The sequence below is a fragment of the Balaenoptera borealis genome, assembly GCF_965194805.1.
Source record: "Balaenoptera borealis genome assembly, contig: HAP1_SCAFFOLD_2282, whole genome shotgun sequence".
Lineage (NCBI taxonomy): Eukaryota > Metazoa > Chordata > Mammalia > Artiodactyla > Balaenopteridae > Balaenoptera > Balaenoptera borealis.
In genome coordinates this window covers 3,672-29,270 of record NW_028122011.1, presented here as the reverse complement: position 1 = coordinate 29,270, position 25,599 = coordinate 3,672, and the positions used below count along the sequence as shown (strand labels likewise).

The window sequence follows — 25,599 nt, the reverse complement described above, 5'->3', positions numbered from 1 at the left end:
CCCTCGTTCCGCTGCCTGGCGTCCTTTGTGGAGGCAGGGCTCCCAAGGAGCTCAAAGGCCAGGGAAGGACACACGGGACGGTCCAGAGCCACCCTACCGCTCCAGTGGTGCAGCACCCTCTCTGAATTCCTACTGCCACCAAAACACATCCCTAAGGCCTTTGGGAAGAATTGCTAGGACCCAGGAAGGCGGCCCCTTGCTGTGGTCCAGACTTCAGCAGCTGCCGATGACCAGAGGGAGCCAGCCGGCCGGCCGTGAGCAGGAGGACAGGACACGGGGACAGGGACAGCCACAGCCGGGCTTCCCGCAGCTGTGCCCACCGCCAGAACCAGCTCCAGCCAGTCACAGCCCCCGAGATGCCAAACAGTGACGGGCGAGAGGCCGGCAGGAAACTGACACCCCCTCACTGGAGAGCCTGCCCGGTCGGGGTGCGGGGCACCATCCCCGTCTGAACTCACCCCACAGCTCAGCCGTCTCCCAGTGACCCAGACGCGTCACCACGGCCCCAGGGCTGATCCCCGACCAAGGTCAGAACTCCCCCCAGTGTGACGGCCCCCATGCCACTCCTGTGGTGGAAGGGACGGCAGGCAGAGACCAGGAGTAGAGTCTTTTTTATTAATGGCTGCGTTTTCAAAGAACCGTTTTGTTACCAGGAAAGCTCCCCAGGAAGGGATTGCATTAGTGCAACAAGGGGGAGCCTTGATGCCAGGCTTTCCAGACACTTCCAGGTGGAGACTTTTGGCCTAGGCCGGCCGCCGGGGACTCGGGGGCTGGGAGGACACACGGCCCCTCCCCCGCCCCGACGGGGCGCTAAGGCACCCGGCCCGCCTGGGGGGGCAAAACCCCGTGCCGTCAGCAGGCCGGCGGCTTGCAGCCCTCAACCTGCAGCCCTTTGCTCAGGAGGAAGGCGTCCTGCATGGGGTCACAACCCAGGAAGAGCTTCACCATGCCCTTGGCATCCTCGGAGCCCCCTGGCCTCAGAATGCAGCTTCTGTAGTCCATGGCAACCTGAGGAGAGGGGGCGGGGCTGCAGGAGGGTGGAGCACCCCCTTCACGGAGGGTGTGGGTGTGGCCACCTCTGCTGTGACTCAACAAAGGGCAGGGGAGCAGGGGGTTCTGGGCAGGGCCCTCAGAGCCTGGCAGGCCCAGGCGGGCGGCACAAGCATCTAGGCCCAGGCCAAGGACCTCCGTGTTGGTCTGCACGGCAGGCCGGCCTCTCACCTTGCCACTCAGGACGCCCTCCTGCTTGAAACGAGTGTGTGGACCGTGTCCGCGGAGTACACCTCGCTGCACAGGTAGCCATAGGACTGGGCGTCATAGCTTCCTGCCAGGTGGCCGAAGGTCGCAGGCAGGTGGGTCCCTGGGACACACGCGGAGAGGCTCCTGCCCGGCCCCCTGGCCGCTCCGTGCCCCTTCCCCAGAGCCCAGAGCTTGGGGCCTCAAAGCAGCCCTGTCTGAGTCCCCTGCCACTAGAGGGAGTATTGGCCCAACACTTCTAGAAAACGGGGACCTTGCGGGCAACTCAGTGGAGGGACACAAATCAATCTTTGCCGACTTTCTGCTGAAGCTCACGAGGGTTCACCCCTAAGCCTCTTACAGGGACAGCTGCCCGAGGCTCCGAGGGATGAGTCAGGGCTCGCCCTCCAGCACGGGGAGAGCGCGGGTTAAAGCGCTCACGAGGGAGTGAACTGCGTCTCCGCACCGACACGCACGGGCAAACCTCGTCGACGCGTTCCGTCCGGGGTATGAAGCCCTCTCCTGCCTCTTCCAGGCTCTCCAGAAAGCACGTGCAGATACGCCCAGCCCACCCTCGGACTCCGCGGGCCACAGCTGGAGGGACCAGCCCAGGAACCCAGGCAGGAAGAGGCCAGAGGTCAGCAGGCCTCGACCAGAGCCCGTCAGTCGGTCCCCCTTCACACACCACCAGAGGATCCTCTTGAACTGGGCAGTAGCCGCCAACCGACCGCTAAGGTGGACCCGGCGTGTGCTTGGCTACCTGGCGTGGCTGGGACCCTGAGGATCTCCTGGCAGAGGCGGGCATTGTCCTAGGCCGGGTCCGAGGGCGTCTGCGTGTGCAGGGCCTGGTCCACCTTGGCCAGGACGATCTGGCGCAGGTTGAAGAGGCCTGGAGGGCGGGAGGAAGGAGAGGGGGGCGCTGGCACTGTGTCCAGGCCGTGCTTTCCAGCCGGGCGGTCTGGGAGCCCCTTTCCTTTCCCTCGGCCCGGCCGCACGGGGGTTGGCCAGCCGGGACTTGATGAGCTTGTCCAGCAGCTCCTGGGGGACGGCACTGCCCGTGCCCCGCCGAGACTGGCAGCAGCGCCAGGGCTTCACAGGGTGCGGCGCTCCCGGCCCCAGAGCCTACCCTCTGGTTCTCATCCCCGGCTGTCACCAGAGTCGCAGGCAACGTGCCCTTCTTTTCGTTTGTCTTTTTTCCGGCCCTCGACCACGCAAAGGTGTGAAGCCCTGCCACTCGCTGCCACGTGGATGCACCGTGAGAACACGGTGCTCAGCGAGAGAAGTCAGACACAGAAGGACACACAGGGTGTGACCCCACTGAGGGGAAACGTCCAGAACAGGTAGATCCACAGAGTCAGAGTGGGTTCCTGGTTGTCAGGGACAGGGGAGGGGAGGGAATGATAACTAAGGGCGTGAGGGACCTTTTTGGGGTGAGGGAAATGTTCCAGAACAGGGCAGTAGTGACGGCTGCACAGCTCAGTAAAGTGTCCCCACGCGCTCCGGTTGCAGTCTGTGAGAGCATCGCTCTCAGGACGAAGGGCTGACTGCAGGAAGACTGAACGAGCACTGGGTCCTGGGCCCAGACACTCATCTGGGGACCCCCCCCACATTGGGAAGTCACTGGGACTTGCTGAGCCTCCACCGAGACTGGCAGCAGCCCCAGGGCCTCACAGGGCGTGGTGCTCCCGGCCCCAGAGCCTAACCTCTTGTTCTCATCACCGCCTGTCACCAGCCTTGCATGCAACGTTCCTTTCTTCTATTTTGTCTTTTTTAAAGGCAACTCTTGAATACCTGTATTTAACATGCAGGGAACCAGTCCTGACTCCTTGATCTGGGACTTCCAGCCTCCAGAGTCTCGAGGACATCCACTTCCGTTGTTTACGCGCCCAGTGCGTGGGGTTTGATGATGGAAACTGACACCAAGGGCGTCGCCTCGTGCGGGGTGACATCAGCGGAAGAATCCCGTGGCGAGGGCTTGCCTGAGGACCACGGGAGACCCCGGGCCCTCCCCGCCCCCTGCCTTCAGCCCCTCGCCTGCACCCTCCTGGGAGCGGAGCTGGTGCATCGCTTGCCAGAACTCATGGAAGTAGGTCTCCAGCTCATCATGCTGCAACAGGGAGGGCGGGTTGGGCGTAGGCTTGGTGAAGTTGGCCACCATGGCCGCGATGGCAATCTGGCGCCTCCCGTCCTGCTGCAGGCAGCCCGGCTGCAGGCCAAAGCAGGCCATGTGCCCGGACTTCCCTTCCCTGGGGAGGGACGCGGGTGAGGCCCCGCTACCACAGAGGAGCCCCGGCCCACGGCCGACAGGTTCCCCCACGCATGCACCGAGGGTAGAGGTCCAGGTAGAACTTGCTGATGGATGACCTTGCCCGAGGCCGCGTCCCAGACCGTGTAGAGCCTCACATCTTCATCTTCGTGACGCATGTTGGCGCCTTCCTCCAGGTCGAAGGTCAGCCCCAGCAGCTCCTGGGAGATGCCCAGCCGCCCGCGCGTGACCACCTGCATGGGGAAGGACTCATTGAGCAGGTACTGGTCCACGTGGTAGCGCGTCTCCTCCCCCTGGTTCATGTAGTAGCGCAGGTCCTAGACGTTGATGGGCCCGTCAAAGTGCAGGCCCCGCCTCTGGCACTCAGCCTTCTTTAGCTCCAGGATCACGGCCGCTCCTGCTCCCCGAGGGGCTTCAGCTTCTGGGCCAGCTCATCTGCGGGCGGAGGGGAGAGGCTCAGCTATGTCCCTGTGGCAGCCGCCCAGCCGCCCCCCACCCCACGCCCCTCGAGGCAGAATGAAGGGTTGGGGAAGGCGACCCCCAAGGGCTGACACAGTGGGGTCTCAGGCAGCACCACGTCCAGTCAAGGTCCACCTGACCCCCGTCCCCACTGGGACTCGGGGAGGCGGGGTTACCTAGGAAAGTGGCCACCACCTGGCTGGTCTTGGCCATGTTCATCTCCAGCACAGAGTCGGCACGCGTGCTGAATCCCAGCAGGCGGGACTTCTGAGCCTGCAGCCTTACCAGCTCCCCGAGGATCGCGCAGTTCTCCTGGAACCCAGAGACAGCCAGCGCTGGGGACCGTGGGCCACGCCCTCCCCACAGGCCCCGGGCCAGGTCTCTGTGGGTGGGAGGGCTCTCAGGCCACTGGCGGGCACAGCCAAACCCCCTCCCTCCTCCTCCTGGCCTGGATTTCTAGACACTTTGGTGCTGTCCTAACATGTGGTCTTTATGAACACAGGTCCTTTTGGAACCAGAAACGGCGTGAACCATGATGAGCTCTAAGGCCAAGGGCAGGAAGAAATGTGACCAGGCTCTCCAGGAGCCACCCAGGGGCCTCCCCGGGCTCAACAATACAAACTTGGCTGCCGTGCAGACAGCAGCTCATCCCCACGGCGCCCGAACACCCAGCCCCTGGACGGCGAGAGACCTGTTGCTGCAGGTGCCCCGTGGTTGGCTGGTGAGGCCTGGCCCCAGGCGTACGCCACCTTCTCTGGGGCCACCTCTCTGGGTCTGCGGTGGGGTTCTCCTGGGAGCCCCCAGTCACCACAGGACCAACGTGGCCTGTCTGCAGCCCAAGAAGGTGGGGACACAGGTCTGTCCCCCGTGGACATCACCCGCGAGGCCGAGCAAGCACCAGTGGTGTCTGCGGGGAAGATGAAGGGCTCATGCACAGCCCCCATCTACTGAAGATGCTAAACGGGAGAAGCACAGACTGCAGCCACATGCGGTATGGACCAAACGCAAGTGTCCTTGCAGGAACCGATGTCTGAATGTCGAGGCTGTTCCCGGGCCACAGTGAGAAGGCCCAGGCCCCACGCAAGGCACAGAGAGGGGATGGGGGGAACATCTGCGAATCTGAGCTCATCGGGCATCACCCCAGAAGGAGAGGGAGAGAGCCAGAAGGAGATACGGAGGGAGAGGGAGAGAGAGGGAGGTACAGACGTCTCTCCTTTCCCTGGGGGTTCTCTAGTGCAGCCAAGCCTGAAAACCACTGCATTTCGGGAGATGGGTCCTCGTGGAAAAGTTAAATAGTAGCTCATGGCATTATCGACACATATTAAAATGGCCCCAAATCTTGGGGAGTCAGGGAGGGGAGCTGGCGGCTGCCTCGTAAAGGAGGAGAGATTGGGCGTCAGAGGAGGTGCCTGCCTCCACCACCTCCGCCGCCGCTGCCCCCCCCCAGGGCCCCGCAGACTTCATCTCCCAGCTGTGGTCCTGGGCTGGAAGGCAGCGGGGAGGTCAGGCCGTCCCAAGCATCAACGTTGACTTCAGGGCTGATCTGAAAGGCGCCTGGTGTTTGTTGAAGCAGAAAAAAGAGAAAGCAGTGGGCAGAGGATGGGAGGGGGAGGGAGCCCCCATCAGCCCTTCTCCCTGTCTCCCTCTCTGTCTCCCTCCCTCCCTCCCTCCCTCTACCTCCCTGCCTCTCACTCTCCCTCCATCTCTCCCTCTGCCTCTCTCCCTCCCTCTGCCTCTCTCCCTCCCTCTCTCCCTCCCTCTCTCCCTGTCCATCTTGCCCTGTCCTGTCCCTCTCTCCCTCCCTCCATCCCTGTCTCTCTTTCCCTGTCCCTCTCTCCCTCTCCCTCTATCCGTCCCCCCTCCCTTTCCCCGTTTCCATCTCCCTCTCTGCCTCCCTCTTTCCCTGTCCCTGTTTCCCTGCTCTGCTCTCCCTCTCCCTCTCCCTCTCTCCCTGTCCCCCTTTCCCTGTTTCCCTGTTCCGCTCTTCCTATACCTCTTTCCCTCTCCCTCTCTCCCTCTCGTGCTCCCTCTCCCTCTCCCTCTCCCTCCACCTCCTTCCCTCTCCAGAGAGGGAAGGAGGTGGAGGGAGAGGGACAGGGAGCAGGAGAGGGAGGGGGGAGAGGGAGAGAGGGATAGAGGGAGGGAGAGGGACAGGGAGCAGGAGAGGGAGGGGGAAGAGGGAGAGAGTGATAGAGGAAGGGAGGGAAAGACAAAGACATCTCTCCCTCCCTCCCTCTATCCCTCTCTCCCTCCCTCTCTCCCTCCCTCTCTCCCTCTTCCTCGCTCCCTCTCCTCCCTCTCCCTCCGTCTCTCCATCTCCCTCACTCCCTCCCAGAGACAGAGAGACGAAGAGGCAGAGACAAGGGAGAGGGAGAGAGGGAGAGGGAGAGAGAGGGGGAGAGAGGGAGAGACGGAGAGAGGGAGAGAGAGAGAGGTCTCTTCCTCCCTTTCCCTCTCTCCTCCTTCTCTCCCTCTCTCCCACTCTCCCTCTTCCCTCTCCCTCCCTCCCCCCTCCCTCTCTCCCTCTCCCCCTCTCCCTCGTCTCTCCCTCTCCCTCCATCTCTCCCTCTCTGGGAGGGAGTGAGGGAGAGGGAGAGACAGAGGGAGGGAGGGGGTGAGACAGAGGGAGGGAGAGGGAGAGAGGAAGAGAAAGGGCGAGGGAGGGAGAGGGAAGGAGGACGAGACGTCTCTCCCTCTCCGTCTCCCTCCCCCTCCCTCTCTCCCTCTCCCTCCCTTCCTCTCCCTCTCCCTCCCTTCCTCTCCCTCTCCCTCTCCCTCTCCTAGAGGGAGGGAGGGAGAGGGAGAGACAGAGGGAGAGGAGAGGGGGAGTCGGAGAAGGAGGTAGGGAGAGGGAGAAGGCGAGAGGGTGCCTGCTTCCCTCTCTGTCTCCCTCCCTCCCTCCCTCCCTCTCCGTGTCCCTGTCTCCCCCCTCTCCCTCTCCCTCTGTCTCTCCCTCTCTGGGAGGGAGAGAGGGAGAGGGAGAAGGAGGGAAAGTGATGGAGGGAGGGAGAGGGAGAGAGGGTGAGGGAGAGAGGGAGAGAAGGAGGAGAGAGGGAGAGGGAGGGAGGAAGAGAGCTCTCCCTCTCTCCCCCCTCTCTCTCCCCCTCCCTCTCTCCCTCTCCCCCTCTCCCTTGCCTTTGCCTCTCCCTCCGTCTCTCCCTCTCTGAGAGGGAGTGAGGGAGACGGAGAGATGGAGGGAGAGGGAAAGGGAGGAGAGGGAGGGAGGGAGGGAGAGACGTTTCCTCCCTCCCTTTCCTCCCTCTTCTCCCTCTCCCTCTCCCTCTCCGTCTAACTCTCCCGCTCCCTCCATCTCTCCATCTCCCTCACTCCCTCCCAGAGGGAGAGGGGAGGGAGAGAAGGAGAGGGAAAGAGGAGAGGGAAGAGGGAGAGGAAAGAGGCAGAAGAAAGAAGCAGAGGGAAGAGGCAGAGAGGGAAGAGGGAGAGAGGGAGAGGGAGAGAGAGGGGGAGAGAGGGAGAGACGGAGAGAGGGAGAAAGAGAGAGGTCTATTCCTCCCTTTCCCTCTCTCCTCCTTCTCTCCCTCTCTCCCACTCTCCCTCTTCCCTCTCCCTCTCTCCCCCCTCCCTCTCTCCCTCTCCCCCTCTCCCTCGTCTCTCCCTCTCCCTCCATCTCTCCCTCTCTGGGAGGGAGTGAGGGAGAGGGAGAGAGAGAGGGAGGGAGAGGGTGAGACAGAGGGAGGGAGAGGGAGAGAGGAAGGGAAAGGGCGAGGGAGGGAGAGGGAAGGAGGGCGAGACGTCTCTCCCTCTCCGTCTCCCTCCCCCTCCCTCTCTCCCTCTCCCTCCCTTCCTCTCCCTCTCCCTCTCCTAGAGGGAGGGAGGGAGAGGGAGAGACAGAGGGAGAGGAGAGGGGGAGTCGGAGAAGGAGGTAGGGAGAGGGAGAAGGCGAGAGGGTGCCTGCTTCCCTCTCTGTCTCCCTCCCTCCCTCCCTCCCTCTCCGTGTCCCTGTCTCCCCCCTCTCCCTCTCCCTCTGTCTCTCCCTCTCTGGGAGGGAGAGAGGGAGAGGGAGAAGGAGGGAAAGTGATGGAGGGAGGGAGAGGGAGAGAGGGTGAGGGAGAGAGGGAGAGAAGGAGGAGAGAGGGAGAGGGAGGGAGGAAGAGAGCTCTCCCTCTCTCCCCCCTCTCTCTCCCCCTCCCTCTCTCCCTCTCCCCCTCTCCCTTGTCTTTGCCTCTCCCTCCGTCTCTCCCTCTCTGAGAGGGAGTGAGGGAGACGGAGAGACGGAGGGAGAGGGAAAGAGAGGAGAGGGAGGGAGGCAGAGGGAGGGAGCGAGGGAGAGACGTCTCCTCCCTCCCTCTCCTCCCTCTTCTCCCTCTCCCTCTCCCTCTCCCTCCAACTCTCCCGCTCCCTCCATCTCTCCATCTCCCTCACTCCCTCCCAGAGGGAGAGACGGAGGGAGAGGCAGAGACAGGGGAGAGGGAGAGAGGAAGAGGGAGAGAGAGGGGGGAGAGAGGGAGAGGGAGAGAGGGGGAGGGAGAGAAGGAGAGGGAAAGAGGAGAGGGAAGAGGGAGAGGGAAGAGGGAGAGGAAAGAGGCAGAGGAAAGAGGCAGAGGGAAGAGGGAGAGGAAGAGGGAAGAGGGAGAGAGGAGAGAGGGAGATAGGGAGAGGAAAGAGAGAGGGAGAGGGAGGGAGAGGGAGAGAGGGAGGGAGAGAGGAAGCGACAGAGGGAGAGACAGAGAGGGAGTGGGAAAGAGGTAGAGGGAGAGCGGAACAGGGAAAGAGGTACAGGGAGAGAGGGAGGCAGAGAGGGAGGAGAGGAAGCAGGGAGAAAAGAGAGAAAGAACACACCGTCTACATTTCTGTCAAATGACACCGGGGATCCTTACACAACCAGGAGAAAGTAACACAGGGAGGCTCTTTCTCAGCTGGAACTGGAACTGCAGACGGGGCCAAACACCACCAGGCTGGCCACACGTGTCCAGCCGCCGCTCCAGCCCTGTCAGCCGTGAGTCCGGTCACCAGGGCTCTGAGTGTCTGCTCCAGGGAGCTGGGGTTCACCCTCTCACCCGGGAGGCCGGGCCAAGAGAGCAGGGCCCCGGGCTGGACACATAGGGGAAAACGCATCCCCACAGGACAGCTTGTGCGAGCAGATTCAGCTACCAGATTCTAGAGGCCCGGGACCACCCTGTGGCCCGTGAAACCCAGGAGCCACGAGGGTCTTGCAACGTGATTCCTGTCCGTTGGACTGTAAAGTTTGTGTAGGGAATCTTGGAAACAGTGGTAACAAGGCTGAATTGGAACGAGCTTTAGGCTATTATGGACCACTCTGAAGTGTGTGGGGTGCTAAAAACCCTCCCGGCTTCGCTCTCGTTGAATGTGAAGATCCCCGAGATGCAGCCGATGCTGTCCGAGAACTAGATGGGAGAACACTATGTGGCTGCCGAGTAAGAGTGGACCTGTCGAATGGGGAAAAGAGAAGTCGAAATCGTGACCGCCTCCTTCTTGGGGTCGTCGCCCTCGAGATGATTATGGGAGGAGGAGTCCTCCACCTCCCGCACATCTCCAAGATGGAGAGCCTTCTCCGTCAGCCAGAGCAGGTCCCTTTCTAGATATAGGAGAAGAGAGAGATCCCTGTCCCAAGAGAGAAATCACAAGCCGTCCTGATCTTTCTCTAGGTCTCCTAGCCGATCTAGGTCAGATGAAAGGAAATAGAAGACCACTTTGCAAGAGGAGTGGTGTACAGGCAATAACTTCATTTGGCAGGAGTATGTACAGAAAATTCAAGTTTTGTTTGAGACTTCCGAAGCTTGGTGCACTTTTTAAATGTTTTAGTTGTTCACATTTGTTTGTCTCTTGGGACAGTGACACATAAAGGTGTCATTCTCTATGGTTTGAAATGGGTCCTGGGAGGCATGTAATATGAAGAATTGTTACCTTACAATGTTCCCTTAAGCAAAATTGAACTTGCTTTGAATTTTTGGTCTTGCCTAGACTGATAATAAAACTCTAACTCCTGCCCACCTAAAGTGTGATGTTTACTATTATGGAAACAACACTGGCAAACATTGAAAAGACTTTCTGTAGCTGGGATATGGTATGCAGCTGTAGTTAAGCAAGCAGTCTTTAAAAGGTGCTGTGAACCCAAGCCAGCAGGTAAAAATGAAAGCCGCACCCTTACCCTATATTAGAGGTTTAAAAATTCCACTAGTCTTCACACCGGACAAGAGATTGTCCAGGGAGTTTAAAATCTAAGAAGTTTCAAGGAAGTTAGTTTACCTTTGAGTTAGGTCATACGTCCCCTCTGTGATTGCTGTACATGAATACATAGCTCTTTGTAATATTTTTTGGAAATTTGAGATTATCAAGATACCAATGTCCTGCCAGATTAAGAGTATATTGTAGAGCTGAACTTTGAGTTACTGTGCAATTTTTTTTTTCAGGCTGTCATTTGTAATATGTTTTGTGAGAATCCTTGGGATTAACGTTTTGGTTGCAAAAGAAAAAAAGAAAAGAAAAGAATCCGCCTGCCAATGCAGGGGACACAGGTTCAAGCCCTGGTCCGGGAAGATCCCAGGTGCCGCAGATCAACTAAGCCCGTGGGCCACAACTACTGAGCCTGCACTCTAGATCCTGGGAGCCAGAACTACTGAGCCCCCGTGCCACAACTACAGAAGCCCACACGCAACGAAGACCCAACGCAGCAAGAAAAAAAAGACGATACTGGCCAGGTGATCAAGGGTAAAATCGTTTGTCATAAGTCCCGTTGATGGTGTGTATCCTTGATGTGACCTGAGGAGAATGGCATTTTTATCTCTGTCTGGGTCTTCCGCCCCAAACCCCATAACTCCAGACCAACCATAAGAAAACATCAGAAAACAAACAGACTAACAAATTGAGGGACAAAACACCTGACCAGTCCTCCTCAAAACTTTCAAGGTATCAAAACCCAGCGACGTCTGAGAAATGTCACAGCCCAGAGGAGACTGGGACAGAAAAAGGATGTTAGGGGAACACTAGGGAAATTCTAATAAAGTGTGGACTTTAGTTAATAACAATGTATCCATCTTGGTTCCTTAGTTGGATAAACATGTCACACTAAGGTACTAATGAGTTGGAAATAGGGGTACTGGGTCAGGGTCCACGGCACTCTGTACACTCTGTACAGATCTTTGCAACTTTTTTGTAACTCTAAGCTCTTGTAAAATTAAGCGAGTACTGAACAGAGCTAAGAATGTTATTTCCCTGATTTGAACATGCCTGAGTTTCTTTTCATGGTCACATTTTTGCTATTTGGATGTGTCTTGGAATCAGTAGCAAAGGAGAGTTGCCAGCCCCTGGGAAGATGTGGGTGGTTCGCAGGTGGCTTGCTCTGGAGCTGAAGACCACGGTGGGAAGTCTGCAGCCTCGGGCTGCACTTAGAAACATGGGAGGGGATGGGCCAGCTCAGTTAGGGATGGAACCTATAAATAAAACTTTTTTCTTTTCCGTTATGGCTTATCACAGGATACTGAATATAGTTCCCTGTGCTAGACAGTAGGACGTTGTAGTTTATCCATCCTATATTTAATAGTTTGCATCTGCTAACCCCAAACTCCCAATCCAACCCTCCCTCACTGTTTCTCCCCCTTGGCAACCACAAGTCTGTTCTCTATGTCTGTGAGTCTGTTTTTGTTTTGTAGACGCGTTCATTTGTGTCGTATTTTAGATTTCACATATAAGTGAGATCATATGATATTTGTCTTTCTCTTCTGACTTACTTCACTTAGTATGATAATCTCTAGGTCCATCCACGTTGCTGCAAATAGCATTATTTCATTCTTTTTATGGCTGAATAATATTCCATTGTATATATGTACCACATCTTCTTTATCCATTCATCCATCAGTGGACATTTAGGTAGCTTCCATGTCTTGGCTACTGTAAATAGTGCTGCAATGAACGTTGGGGTGCATGTATCTTTCTTTCTTTCTTCTTTCCTTCTTCCTTTCTTCCTTTCTTTCTTTCTCTCTCTCTCTCTTTCTCTTTCTTTCTTTCTTTCTTTCTCTCTCTTTCTTTCTTTCTTTCTTTTTTCTTTCTTCTTTTATTGTCACACGGCATGTGAGATCTTAGTTCCCTGACCAGAGATGGAACCCACGCCCCCTGCACTGGAAGCATGGATTCTTAACCACTGGACCACCAGGGAAATGCCAGGGGTGTATGTATAGTTTTGAATTAGAGTTTTCTCCGGATCTATGCCCGGGAGTGGAATTGTGGGACCCTATGGCAGCTGTATCTGTTCCTGCACGCCTCACATCAACCACCTGCACTCCAATCCTTGCTCTCAACGTCATCTTCGGGGAACCCAACCTGCGACAGGGACCTTGACAAGAAGAAATGGCTCAGGGAAAAGCTACCTGCACGGGGAGGAGATAGAGACCATCGCCCCTGGGGTGCGGAGGGGAGAGTGGGTGCAGAGGTTTGTCATTTCACCCCCGATACTCATCTCAGCCCTCGTGGCTGCCCCACTCTAGGTCACCTCGGGATACAGAGGTGACCCGGTTAGAGTCCCTGCCTGTGCAGGAATCGGGGCACCAGCGGGTCTGAATAATACTAGTGCAGGGTCTCCCCCGTGGCACTGGGGTTATTCGGGGCGGGTCATCCTCTGCTGAGGGCCCCTCCTGGGCACTGTGTGGGGTTTAGCAGCATCCCTGGCCTCACCCATTTGATTCCAGGGGCCCTCCCTCCCAGTTGTGACAACCACAGATTTTCCCCACACATCACGGAAGAACTGGGTGAGGCGGGGGCAGGATGGCTCTGGGCGAGGACAGCTGTGTTGAAGCAACCAGCCTGGCCCAGGGCAAGGTCTGCCCCAATCCCGTCAGCGCCTGCATTTAGAACTGCCCCTTTCCTCTCCCACCTCCCCTGCCCTGCAGTGGTCTCCGAGACATCATCCCCATGTAATAAATCACACCTTCTCAGTTTACTGTTTGCTGCCCTCGCTAGAACGTGAGCTCTTTGAGGACAGGGATGCTGTTATGTCCCCAGCACCTAGAAGAGTGTCTGCTGTGTAGTAGATGCTTCATAAATACTTGCTGAATAAAGGAGTTGAATAAAGGGATGAGTGGATGAATGAATGAAGGTTACAATGGAAGGAGGGGGGAGATTCCCTTTCTGGCTCTCGGGGGTTGGGAGATCAAGTGAAAGATCTGTCCTAAATAGGCTGACCAGCCTTCTGGGGTTCCCCGGGACTGAGAGTTTCCCCAGAGTTCCAGCGCTCAAACCTGAGCGGTCCTGGGCAAACTGGGGGCGGGTGTTGGTCACCCTATCTAAACACAGTAACAATTCCAGCTGCAATAGCAATGGCCAATGACCTCTACGGTCTTATTGACCATGCACAGTTCTCTACCTGGCGGGGAAGGGTGGGCCGGGATTGGAATTCTGGTGATCCAGGGCGGGTGAGGGCACACCCCGGGCTTGTGGAGGGGAGTCCAGGAAGGTTCTGGAGGAAGTGACAGTGACACAGGAGGGAGGGAGGAGTCTAAGGAAGAACATCCCACATGACAACCTGTGCCAATGGCCCTGGGCCCAAGGTCACACCTGACCAGGGCTTGCTTTTTTTTTTTTCTAATTTACTTTTCCCCACATGGATATGCAATTGTCCTAATGCCATTTATTGAAAACTCCTTAATTTCCCCACTTTCTATCATATCAAGTTCTCATATATCTGTTTCTGGACCTTTTTTCTATACCATAGAGCTATACGTCCCATCCTTGCACCACTAGGGCTGTTTCATCACTATAACTTTATTTATTCATTTTGTTTTGGCCGTGCTATGTGGCATGTGGGATCTTATGTCCCTGACCAGGGATCGAACCCGCGTCCCCTGCAGTGGAAGCTCGGAGTCTTAATCACTGGACCTCCAGGGAAGTCCCCAGGGCTTGCTTTGACATCCATGGAATGGTGGCAGGTGGGCACGGGGAGCAGCTGTCTGTGAGCCATCCTGGGTAGAAATGCAGGGTGGAGGGGAGGACAGATGGAGCTGGAGGGGAAGAAGCGGAGGAGGGAGGGAGGAAGGGAGGGAGGCCGGGCGAGAGACAGACAGAGAGTTTCCGGAGACAATAGCTCTGGCCGTGTCCTAGGGCATGAAAGCTGAAAATAGCTCCTAGTGCCGGGAGCCTTGGAGCCGGAGGCTGGGAGCCAGGGTGACTGGCTCTCCTCCCTGGTGTGTGTGTGTTGCGGGGGGGTGGGTGGCTCTGGGCTTCTCAGGCTGGGAATGGGGTGCACAGAGCAGGAACGGAGCAGGGACCCTTCTCTCTGGAACCTCGTGGGCCATCCTCAGCTCACAAAGCTGAGCCACTCCTTGCCCTACGAGTGGGGGGCTTATCCTCCCTGTCCCCTGGATCATACCCCCTCACACACAACTTCCCCGTGTGTGTTCCCAGCAACCAAGAGAATCTGTTTTTAAAAGATTTGGGGGAGGGGGGTAACCATACAAACAAGAGCAGAATGGATACTTTTTCAGGATATGAATGGCTCTGTGTAAGCCCACCCCCAGGGTAACCACAGTCCTGACCTCTAACACTCTTGACGAGTCAGCCTTGGTCTGGGCTTGCGGACCCACGGAAGCTTCCTCATTCCCTCCTTCAGATCCCGACTCTCCCTCGGCGTCTTTGTGAGAAGCACCCGGGGAAGTGGGACTGCTAGGCTGTACTGCTGCTAGAACTCCACCTGGGCTCCACCAGGCTCCAGCCCCCCGCCCTGTCCACCTAACTGACCCTGAGGCACCTCAACTGGTAGGAGCAGCATCACCTTCCCTCCTGGGACTCGTGATACTTAAGGGAGACACCGAAAGACAAGCCTTTGGCTCCCTGGCTGGCAAAGAGCAGGTACTCAATTGTCATAAGTGTCCGTATCAGTGAGGGTTCTCCAGACAAACAGAATCCATATGGGGTGTGTGTGTATATACACACACACGTACATATGTACAAGCATACAAAAATATACAGCTGTGTACATATGCCGTATGCGTACACACATATACACACATAGTATATACAATACACACATACATATATACACACATATAAAATGCAGTTTGTATATATACAGTATGTATACACACATATACACACAATATAGACAATACACACATACATATACACTATACATACACACATATAAAATGCATAGTTGGTATGTATACAGTATGTACACATACGTATAACATATGCAATATACACACCTAGGTACATATATAGCATACGTATATACACACATACAAAGATATTTAGGTGTGCATATAGACAGTATACATACATACACATATAATATATGCAATACATACACGTACATACATATAGACACACATATACACCTACATATAAAAGCATATAGCATAAAAATATATATGTACTGTATATAGAAATTCATCGTATATATACATACATATATCATATATATAAGATATATACACATACATATATACAATGTGTACACACACACACCTATATGTAAATATGCGCATGTACATACACATATAAATTCATACGCAAGTGTGTATATAATAGTATATTCATATATACATATAATACCTAGAAACATATTGGGGGGGAGGTGTCACGGTACGTCAAGGGCGGGAGTCGAACCCGCCACCCCAGGCCCCGAGGGGTCTCCCCGGGTCTCCACTTCGGGCCGGTGGGTGTGGCCGGGGGGGGGGGGCAGCTGAAGACGTGCGTGCGTGCTTGCGTGCGTACGTGCGTGCGTACGTGCGTACGTGCGTGCGTGGGGGCGGGTCCACGGGGCGGGAGGCGCTCGCCGCGAGTGAGTGGTTCAGCCGGGCCCCGGCTCATTGTGCTTGCCTCACGCCGGCCCCAGTTGGCAGCAGCGCTGGAGGCCCCGGGCCTGTGACCACAAAGAGGGAGCCGGGGGCCGGACGGGAGCAGGCCGGCGGCGGCGGCGGCGGCGCCGGCTGAGGCCCAGGCCAGGCTCCCTCCCCTCAGCCTCCCGCCCGCCCGCCCGCCTGTCCCGCCCCCGCCGGCGGCGCCCCGCCCCTCCCCCAACCGCCAGACTAGCCTGGTGCGGGGGCCGCGCGCGAAAACGTGGGCGAGAAGCTGAGGCTGGAGTCGCCCGTGGTGGCCGAGCCCGCCGTCTACCCATGGCTGCTGCTGGTCTACGTGAGTGCCGCCCGTCCCCTCTTCCCGGACCTCCACCTCTCTTCCCCCACGGCGCGCGCTGAGCCCACCGAGTAACGGAGCGACTCGAGTCGCCAGACCCTCTTTGGAGCCCCCCTTCCCGCCCTGCCTGGTTCTCCGCGGCCGTTTCCAGCCCCCGCGCGCAGGGTGGGCAGAGGGGAGCCGGGGCCGGCCGGGGCCACAGACTCGGCAGCGGGGACCCCGCGCTTCCGAGGGGCGCCCGAGCCGGTCTGCCGTTGGCCCTGTAGGGCTGGGGACCCAGGTCCCCCCCACCCCGGCCTGGACTGCCGGCGGGCTTGCCCTTCCGTACTTTATGATCTTGACACGTCGGGTTTCTTTTTCCTGGCCAGCTTTACCATTACCTGACCAGCTTTCCCAGCATCCCCTGATAATGTGTTAGATATTCAAGTTTTAGGGCCCGGTCCCAGCCCTATGGAATCAGCAACTCTGGTGGGGCTCAGTGATCTCTGTTACAACAGGCCCTCCAGATGATTTTTATTCACCTTAAAGTTTGAAAATATCTGCATTGTCAGCTGGCCGAAGCGTCCACCAGCAGGTGAAGGGGAGTGGCGCCTGGAAAAGATAGGGACTAGCCAAGGTAAGTACAGTAGCATTTGCCATGGTAGTAATGGAGAATGCCTTTTCTCCACTGGTTGGCACAGACTAGTATCTGGGAGCAGTGGCAGGGTTATTTAGGATGCTTTACATTGCAGTGTAGAGTGACCGCTGTCCTGGTTTGCCAGGGACTTCCCCTGTGTGAGCACTTAAAATCTCATCCTGGCAAACCCCTTAGCCTTGGGTTTGATAAACTTAGGGAATAACATGAAATTTAGGGGAAACATGATCTAGGTTTTGGGCAAGTCACAAGTGCTAATTAAAGCTAAGCAAGTATGGACAACATCTAGCCTTCTTTACCCCTTTGCGGGGAGGTAAATCTTGATTGGGTGAGAGGACTTATTGTTAAGAGATCTTTGTAGAAACATCCCCTTCTGCTTAGTCCGCTGGTTCTCCGTTCTGGCTAGACATTGGCATCGTCTGAGGAGAGTTAAAATGATTGTATTGGTCTAGCATGACCAACCGTCGGTGTGAGGGTTTTTAAAAAGTGCTTCAGAGGATTCTAATGTGCAGCCAAATTTAGGTGCCACTGCTTAAGCTTTTGAACCGCTGCTATGTATTTTCACCTCATCTTGCTGTGAGAATATCCAACTGTAGTTGAGGTTTGTTGTTTTTCTTTTTCTTTTTTTAACTGTCTTATTATAAGATTTACTGTCTTAAATAAGATTGAATGGACAGAAAATCCTGCTAGTCCATTTGGTATAGCTGGATACCCGGAGTAATATCGTTAAGATATGTACCATTTAAGTATTGTGACTGGCCTTTTAAAAATTAACATATGCATTAAATTAGTATTGATAGTATAGATCTCTTTCGAAGTTGTCATGTTGGGGAGCTATACCTCTAATCTGCTGCCATTGCTAAATATCTGGACACCTCTTATTAGGAATTGCTTTTAAAAATCTTTAGGGATTAAAACCAAGATTGTTGTATTATTTGTACTGGGACCACAAAAACCTCACAGAGTTCCCCCGCTGTACCTTCTACCCCCATCTCTAACCCTTGGCAACTTCTAATCTGTTCTCCATCTCCACAGTTTTGTTATTTTAAGAATAATATGTAAACATAATCATGAATTACTTAATCTTCGGAGATTGGCTTTTAAAAACTTTTCCCTCGGCATCATTCCCTTGAAGTTCATTTCAATTTTTGCATATATTAATAATTTGTTCCTTGTTGTTGCTCGGTAGTATTCTATCATAAGATTTTATCACAATCTGTTTCAACATTCACCCATTGAAAGACATTTGGGGAGTTGCCAGTTTGTGGCTATTAGAAATAAAACTGCTATGAACATTTATGTGTAAGTTTCTGTGGGAACTTCATTAAGTTTTTGTTTCTTTTGGATAAATGCTCAAGAGTACAATTACTGCATTGTAGGGTGAATCTACTTTTAGGATTAAAAGAGACTGTCAAGCTGTTTCTCAGAGTGGCTAAACCATTTTATTTTCCCACCAGTGATGTGATATAATTTTTCTACGTACTCGCTAGCATTTGATGTTGTCACTATACTTTAATTTTAGTTATTCTCTGATATCTCATTATGGTCTTAATTTGCATTTCCCTGATGGCTAACGATGTTGAACATCTTTTCATGTGCTTCTTTGCCATGTGTATATTCTCTTCCATGAAATGTCTGTTCCTGTCTTCTGCCTATTCTCTAGTTGGATTTTTTTAAGTTGTTTGGAGAGTTCTTTGTATATTATAGATACAAGTCATTTGTCTCCTATGGGATTTTCAAATATGTTTTCCCACTGTGTAATTTGAGTTTTCATCCACTTAAAAGGATCTTCTATGAAGCATCTTTAACTCATTTTGATGAGATCCAATTGATCAGTTTTTGCTTTTATTGATCATACTTTCGGTGTCAAGTCTAAGAATTATTCACCTAGTTCTAGATGCCAAAGATTTTCTCCTATTTTTTTTTTCTAAAAATGTCCTGCTTTTACATTTAAGATTATGATCCACTTTGATTTAATTTTTGTGTAAGATGTGTAAGGTTTAGGTTAAGGTTCATTGTTTGTTTGTTTGTTTTTGTCGAGGGATGTCCAACTGTTTCAGTACCATTTTTTGAAAAGTCTATTCTTCCTTGATAGCTTTTGCACTGCTGTCAAAACCAAGTTAAATGTATTTGTGTCAGTCTATTGCTGGGTTCTCTGTTCCATTCCATTGATCTATGTATCTACCCTCCATCACTACTGCGAAATCTTGAAATTGGGTAGATTAATTCCTCCCATTTTAATCTTCCTTTAAAAATTGTTTTAGCTATTCTTCAGCCTCTTCCTACCATATAAATCTTAGAATAAGCTTGTCTATATCCACAAAAACCTTGAGGGCATTTTAAGAGTAATTGTGTTAAGCCTCTTAACTTGGGGAGAATTGACAGCTTTATTATGTTGTGTTTTCTAATCCGTGAACAAGGTATGTCTCCCTCTTTGTTTGGGACTTTTAAAATTTTCTTCATCAGCATTTTGTAATTTTCAGTATAGAGGTCCTATAAATGTCTTATTGGGCTTCTATTTAAGTATTTATTTAGGTCAGTTGTAAATGGCATCACATATTTTTATTTAAGCTTCTACACATTTGTTATTAATATATAATTTGATAAAATTGTGTGGATCTTGTACTCTAAAACATTTACAAACTAATATTATTTCTCAAGCTTTATGTGGATTCCTTGGTATTTTCTCCATTTAGATTATCATCTCATCTTCAGATATAGACAGTTTTAGTTTTCCTTATTCAATATAATAGGATATATTACTATTCAACATTCAGGAGGATATATTCCTTCCTATTCAACATAGTAGGAATAGTTCTTTCATCTTTTAAATAAACTTTTTAAAAATTTAACTTTTAAATTTATCTATTTATTTATTTTTGCTTTATTTTCTTACTAGAACCCCCAGTAATATATTTAATAAAAGTGGTGAGAGCAGATATCGGTGCCTTGTTTCTGATCTTACAGAGAAAGCGTTCAGTCTTTCACAGTTAAATATAATGTCGGTATAGGTTGTTTGTAGATCATCTTTATGAGTTTCTGTATGTTCCTTTTCTATTCCTAGTTTGCTTGGAGTTTCTTTTCTTCTTTTTTTTTTAAATCATGAATGGGATTGGATTTTGTCAAATGCTTTCTCTGCATTAATGATTAGGATCACATGACTTTTCCCCCTTAATCTATTGGATATGGTAGATTACATTGTTTGATTTTCAAATATTTAACCAACTTTGCATAACTGGAATAAATACCACTTGGTCATGGTATATTATTCTTTTTATATATTTCTGGAGTTAATTTGCTAATATTTGGCTGAAGATTTTTACAGCCAATTTCATAAAAAATACTGGCCTGTAGTTTTCTTCTTTCTATACTATCCCAGTCTGGTTTTGGTATCAAGGTAATACTGGCTTCATAAAATTAATTAGGAACTGTTCCCTCTACTTCTGTTTCTTATCAAGTCATGTAAAATTGGTGTTAATTCTTTAAGTCTTGGGTAAAAGTGAAACATCTAAGCCTGAATATTTCTTTTGGGAGTTTTTAAATGAAAAATCAGTGTTTCTCATAGTTACAGGAAAATTGAGATTGTCTCTTTCATCTTGGCTGAGTTTTGGTAGTTCTGGGTGTAGACGCATTGGTCCATTTCATCCACATTTTTGAATTTATAGTGTAGACTTGTTCATAATAACTTGTCCCTTATTAACCTGCAGGATATGTCATGGTATCCTTGGTTGCATTTCTGATATCTGTGATTTGTGCCATCTCTCTTTTTATCTTGATCAGTCTTGCTACATCTTTCTTGATGAGATTGTTTATTTTGAAGAACCAGCCTTTTGTTTCATTGATTTCCTCCCCCCCCCCATTTTCCTGTTTTCAGTTTCATGGATTTTTGTTTCATCTTTATTATTTCCTTCTTTCTGCTTGTTTAGTGTTTTTTCCTCTTCCGTTTTTACTATTTTAATATAGAAAATTAGACTATTTCTTTGAAATATTTTCTTTCCCAATTTAGTGCTATAGACTTCCCTTTCAGCATTGCTTTCACTTCATTCCACAAATGTTGATCTGTTATATCTCCATTTTCTTTTATTCTATGCATTTAAAAATTTTTCCTTGACTTTTTACCCATGAGTTATTTGGAATTGTGATGTTTAGTTTTCATGTGATTGAAGATTTTCCTGTTGTCTTTCTGTTATTGATTTCTAGTCTGGTTCCATTATGGCTAGAGAATATACTCTCTATGATTTTAATTCTTTTAAATCTGCTAATGTTTTTTTTTAGCACCCAGTGTATGGTATATGAGTGAATGTTCCATGGACACTTGAATATGTATTCTGCTTTTATTGAGTGTGTTCTTTAAATGTCAGTTATATCCTGTTGATTGATGATGTTTTCAGTTCTTCCATACCCTTGCTGATTTTTCTCTCTGGGAGTTCTATAAATTGCTGTGTTGAAGTCTCAAATAATAATTGTGGATTTGAAATTCTCTCCTTTTACCTTTTTCAGTGTTTGCTTCATGTGTTTTGAAGTTCTGTTGTTTGGTGCACACACATTTAGTATCACTAGGTCATCTAGGTGGATTATTCCTGTTATCTTTATGTAATGACCCTCTTTGCCCCTAATAATTTCCTTTGCTCTGAAATCTACTTTATCTGATATTAATATAGCCATTCCTGCTTTTTCTGATGAATGTTCACATGATATACCTTTTTCATCCTTTTACTTTGAACTACCTATATCATGATGTTTAAAGTAAGCTTCTTATAGACAGTATAGAGTTGGATCATGCTTGTGATTTTTTCATCTACTCTTCCAATCTCTGTCTTTGACTTGGTTATTTAGATCATTTACAGTTAATGTAATTATTGCTATGTTAAAGATTAGGTCTACCATTTTATTTTTTGTTTTGTCTTTTACCTTAGTTTCTCAATCCTGTGTTTCTCTTATTTTGCCTTCTTGTGGGTTACTTAAACATTTTTTGGTAAGTCCATTTTAATCTAATTTATTTATAATCATTTGTGTATACTGTTTGTATAGTTTTCTTAGTGGTTGCTTTTGGCCTTACACTATACATATGTAACTTATCATAGCCTACTGGAATCTGTCTTTTATTACTTCAAGTGAAGTTTCAAAATTTTACTTCCATTTAGGTCTCTTAATAGTCCCCAGTTTTAAAGTATGATTTTCTGTAGTATTTCCTTTATATACATTGAGAACCACATCAGATGGTGTCATAATTTTTGCTTTGACCATCATAGGGAATTTAAGAAACTCATGAGACTAATGATAGTCTCTTATATTTATCCCACTTGTTTTCACCCATTCCATTTTTCCCCTTTTCTTTCTGAAGTTGCCAGTCTTCTGTTATTGTTTTTTATGTTTTCATAACAGTAGGTGATATCTGGGCTTTCCAGTGCCATTGGATATGAGTTTCAGGAAACACTGAGCCTGGCTCACTTAATGCTACTGAGTTGGAGGGTTTGCATACGTTGGGCCTGTTGGCACAGCAGATGCTAGCAGATTAGACTAATGCTGATGGGACTAGTGCCACAGGAGGATGCATTCCCATTCAGGCTACGCTGCTGCTACAGTAGATCAAATCCCCCTCTACCCCAAGTGTGGGGCAGTGACCTGCTGCTGTCACTGCTTCTTTATTAGGCTGCTTTCGCCTCAGGTGTGTGGTGGGATCCCTTGGAAGCTGCTGCTGCTGTGAATCACAGGGTTAAATTCATTTTAGAAATACTTAAATATAAATATATAGCCTGGCTCTTGTAGGACCTCTGTATTTGTTTTTTATTGCTTTCATACGAATTACCGCAAATTGAGTGACTCAAAACATCGTAAATTTATTACCTTACAAGTCTGACATTGGTCTCAGTTGAGTAAAGTAAAAGTGTTGGCAGGATCGACAGATGAATGGATAAAGCTGTGGCACATATATACAATGGACTATTACTCAGCCATAAAAAGAAATGAAATTGAGTTATTTGTAGTGAGGTGGATTGACCTAGAGACTGTCATACAGAGTGAAGTAAGTCAGAAAGAGAAAAACAAATACCGTATGCTAACACATATATATGGAATCTAAAAAAAAAGAAAAAAATGGTTATGAAGAACCTAGGGGCAGGACAGGAATAAAGACTCAGCCATAGAGAATGGACTTGAGGACACAGGGAGGGGGAAGGGTAATCTGGGATGAAGTCAGAGAGTGGCATGGACATATATACACTACCAAATGTAAACTAGATAGCTAGTGGGAAGCAGCCACAAAGCACAGGGAGTGGAATCCTGCAGTGTTTGCTGATGGTCATTTGACTGGTGTGAGCTGAAACCTTTTTGACGTTGGATTTGCATGTGGCTAATAATTCCTTATACTGAGCTTTAGGCATGTCCTTTTTTTTCTTTTCCTTTTTTTTTTAAAGAGTGACTACAACTTCCCTCTTCATATTGACGTCTTGAAAAATTTGTCATGTGTTGAATTTCCTTGCCTATTCCCTACCCCAGGGCATTTTTTGAGGGCAGGCGTCATTTACAGCCCAGCAGTCCTTGTGACTATTAAGCTACCATTAGCACTGGGTTTAAAGCTGCTGTTGTGGGAAAGAGCCACAAGGTGGCAGCATTATTTCGTTCTCAACTCTTGTTACTAGGGCAACAGAGTCTTCCTGGAGGTAGTGTTCCAAGGTTGTAAATTAGAGTGGAATGTGCTGGGACAAGCCCCCAGAAGTTTATGTCTCCTTACTTATGTTTGCTTTTTAAATTTAATTTCTATTTCTTATCAGAGTAAATTTGATTAGAGTGTTGTGATTGTTTGGCTGTACAGAATCTGCTCAATGATTCATGCATATGTCTGTTCATCTTCGGATCCTGTTACCATGTATGTTATTACAGAATGTTGAGTAGACCTCCCTTGGTATTTGGTAGGTGTTTTGTCATTATATATTTTCTATGTATTAGTGATTATATAATTCATATAGTTTATATGTTATATGTTTATATACATTTAACATACATTAATCTATGTATGTTAGCCCCTTAGTCCTAAATTATCCATCCTCCCACCTTTCATTTTGGTTAACCATTAGTTTGTTTTATAAGTCTGTGAGTGTCTTTTTCTGTGGAAATATGTTCATTGGTAGCAATCTTAGGATAACATGTATAAATGATATCATAGGATATTTGTCATTCCCTTTTGACTGACTTAACCTAATATGATTATTTCTAGGCTCATCTGTAGTCCTGTAAACGGCATTGTTCATTTTTTTCCCGAGGCTACTATTCCATTCGGTACGTATACCACTTCTTCTTTGTCCATTTATCTGTTGATGGGCATTTTGTTTGCTTCCATGTCTTGCCTATTGTAAATACTGCTGCAATACACGATTTTCCATCCCGTGTCTTTTGGATTCTGGCTTTCACAGGTGACAGGCCCAATAGTGGGCCTTCCAGATCATATGGTGACTCACTTTTTACCTTTAAACACACTGCCATTCTGTTCCTATTATTGGCTGTTACCAGTTTACATCCCACTTAGACCGAGAGGTTATGCTGTTCTCCACAACTTCTTCAACATCTATTGTTTGTTGACTTTTTGCTGATGGTCATTCTGACTGGTGTGAGGTGATACCTTTGTGTAGATTGGGTTTCCATGCGTCTGACAATTCCTGATGTTTTGCGTTTATCAATGTCCTTTTCATTTTTTTTTAAGATTGAGCTAAACTTACAACTTCTAATTGCCTTCTTGAAAAATTTGCCGCGTTTGGATTTTTTGGCCATTCCCTGCCCCAGGATATTTTTTGAGGGCATGAGTCATTTACAGCCCTGCAGTCCTTGTGAATATTAGTGACCATTAGCAGTAGATTTGAGCTGCTGTTTGAGGAAACGGCCTTAGGGTGGGAAGACTTCTACGTTGCCAACTCTGCTTGCTAGGGAAACAGAACCTTGCTGCAAGTTGTGCTTTTAGGTTGCAGATTAGAGTGGAATGTGCCAGGACAAACCCCCATAAGTTTTAGCCTCCTTAATTCTTGTCTGTGTCTTTAAGTTGTAGTTTTTATCAGAGCAAACTTGATTGAAAAATGTCTTTTTTTCTAGGTGTACAGAATCTTGTTCATTTACACATATACATATATCTATTGATCTTTGGGTTCTTTTCCATGTAGGTTATTACAGAGTGTTGAGTAGACCACTCTTGGTATTCCATAGGTCTTTGGGGATTATATATTTTATACGTATTAGTATATGTGTGTTAACCCCAATATCCTAATTTATCCATTCCTCACACCTTTTCTTTGGCTTAACCATAAGTTTGTCTTCTCAATCTGAGATTGCCTTTCTCTGTGGAAATATGTTCATTTTTATGAATTTTCAGATAACATAAGTGATATCAAAAGGCATTTGTCTTTCGCATTCTGATTTACTTCACGTTGTGTGATTATCTCTAGGCTCATGTGTGGTGCTGCATATGCCATTCTTTTATTTTTTTTCGTGACTTATATTCCATTCTGTCTATATACCACTTCTTCTTTGTCCATTCATCTGTTTATGGACCTTTTTTTTGCTTCCATATCTTGGCTATTTCAATATTGCTGCAGTGCACATTTGCCTGCCTCTGTCTTTCCGATTCTGGTGGCCTTAGGTTATAGGCCCAAAAGGTGCCCTGCCGCATCATATGGTAGCTGAATTTTTACCTTTTAAAGCAGCTCCATTCAGTTTGTGTTAGTGCTGTTACCACTTTACATCCCACCAGCAGCTAGAAGGTACACAGTTCTCTACAAGCCCTTCAGCATTTATAGTTTGTAGACTTTTTGCTGATGGTCATTTGACTGGTGTGAGCTGAAACCTTTTTGGACGTTGGATTTGCATATGGCTAAGAATTCCTTATAGTGAACTTTAGGCATGTCCTTTTTTT

General features: G+C 49.7%; 1 pseudogene across 1 annotated transcript; it reads right to left on the bottom strand.

Annotated features, from left to right (window-relative positions):
- Positions 1-852: 852 nt before the first annotated feature.
- LOC309622364 (thimet oligopeptidase-like) lies at positions 853-4,273 on the bottom strand (annotated as a pseudogene). Its single transcript has 7 exons — positions 4,138-4,273; positions 3,562-3,937; positions 3,287-3,482; positions 2,232-2,289; positions 1,997-2,125; positions 1,222-1,360; positions 853-1,008 (listed from the first exon to the last, which is right to left on the bottom strand). The product of its transcript is annotated as a thimet oligopeptidase-like (transcript).
- Positions 4,274-25,599: the final 21,326 nt, after the last annotated feature.